Raw genomic sequence first — 2,113 nt, forward strand, 5'->3', positions numbered from 1 at the left:
AGGGAAAGGTCACAGAAGGGGCACACCAAGAATCCGCTGGTAGGTTCTAGAAAGGGGGCGTGGCCGGGGGCAGAGCCCGGCCACGCTGAGAGTATAAGAGGGGCCCCTGTAGGTGACCTCGGGGCTGTTGTGTGGAGTGGGATCCCCGTCCTGCTGATGAAGTCTTCGTCACCATTCTTCCCGTCGTCTTCACCCTCATCGTCTTTACCATCTCGGGGCGTCAACAGTCAGGCAGCCTACCAACTGTCCTGAGTAACATCGCCGACAATAGACGGACCAATTATAAAGTGTTAACCCCCGATGGTGCTTGTTAATAAAGAAGTGCCTCCAACTCTTATCGTGTCTGAGTTAGTCACTACAAACGAATGGTACCCAGAGCCTAGACGGTCTTGGCTGAGCGGCGTTTCTCCATAGGTGCACCACTGCACATTGGCTGAATACGAGCATCATCTAACTTCAAGCAGCTTCTCAAGACTTATCTCTTCAGGCTCCGCTTTCACCTGTTCAGGCCGTCGCTTGTCCAGTTTCTCACCCGTCAAGGCTCTCGCCAGTTCAGGCTCTCACCTGTTCACTCTCACCAATTCAGGGTCTCGCCAGTTCAGGGTCTCGCCAGTTCAGGGTCTCACCAGTTCAGGCTCTCACCAGTTGAGACTCTCACCAGTTGAGACTCTTGCCCATTCAGGCTCTCACCAGTTGAGGCTCTCACCAGTTGAGGCTCTCACCAGTTCAGGGTCTCGCCAGTTCAGGCTCACACCAGTTAAGACTCTCACCAGTTGAGGCTCTCACCAGTTGAGGCTCTCACCAGTTGAGGCTCTCACCAGTTGAGGCTCTCACCAGTTCAAGCTCTCACCCGTTCACTCTCACCAGTTCAGGCTCTCGCCAGTTCAGGGTCTCACCAGTTCAGGCTCTCGCCAGTTCAGGGTCTCACCAGTTCAGGCTCTCACCAGTTCAGGCTCTCGCCAGTTCAGGGTCTCACCAGTTCAGGCTCTCACCAGTTGAGACTCTCACCAGTTGAGACTCTTGCCCATTCAGGCTCTCACCAGTTGAGGTTACACCAGTTGAGGCTCTCACCAGTTCAGGCTCTCACCAGTTGAGACTCACCAGTTCAGGCTCTCACCAGTTCAGACTCTTACCAGTTGAGACTCACCAGTTGAGACTCTCACCAGTTCAAGCTCTCACCAGTTCAAACTCTCATCCATGCAGGCTCTCACCTGTTCAGGCAAGCTTATGAGGGACTTTGAGCTCTTTTTCTCCACGCCTCCGAATTCTCGATCGAATTATGCTTCTAAAACGTTAAATATGCGTGTGTAATAATGGTCATTTATTGTCCACTGCTGCACCTCCACGCTGTGAGGCAGAACGCACAGGTAGAAGTGTAATAGGGATGTGCTCTCCATTTTCAGATTAATCCGAAAATCTAGTACATATAATGAATTTTGGAAAACCAGATTTTTTTTTTCAAAATAATAAGTTCTACGTCACTGATGATGGAGTCACGTGACGTCGAATGGTGTCAGGAGGTGACGTCTTGTGATGCCACTTTTGTGAGCCCGAAGACACCGAAATATGCAGCGTAAAAGATCGGAAAGTACGACTTTTTAAGATCCAAAACTCATCCCACCATTTCGTAAAAAGCACATTAACTATAAATCACTTTCCGGTAAAGCCACGATGAAATAAAAAAACTCTTTTCTTGAAGACACCTGATACTATGCTATGTGTCCAGGGCGAGTTAGAACCTACATACGTAGTACAAATAATTAAAAGCAACAATCACATAATTGTCAGGAATGCCACGGTAGTTTTCTTATGCAACATCAGTGAATTATGACCGCTGGACCTTACACTACATCATTACATGTGCATGCTAGGAACCGCCCATGTTAAGTCCACGGAGGACCTCATGTACCAGGAAAACGTGGATCTGTGATGGTAGTGCTGCATCATCGTGGTTCAATGTTGTCGAGGCAATGACATAAAATAGCACCCGTTATTTTGGGACTGTCTTTTTAGAGTAATGTTTAAAGTTATTTTCTTAAATGATAAAACTATAGTTTGCTTAAATTACAAAGTCAATGTTTAATTTAACTTATGTATAAACTTCCAGAGACCG

This window comes from Petromyzon marinus, chromosome 19, assembly GCF_048934315.1.
Source record: "Petromyzon marinus isolate PM22_M1 ecotype Great Lakes invasive population chromosome 19, UKy_Petmar_22M1.pri1.0, whole genome shotgun sequence".
NCBI lineage: Eukaryota > Metazoa > Chordata > Hyperoartia > Petromyzontiformes > Petromyzontidae > Petromyzon > Petromyzon marinus.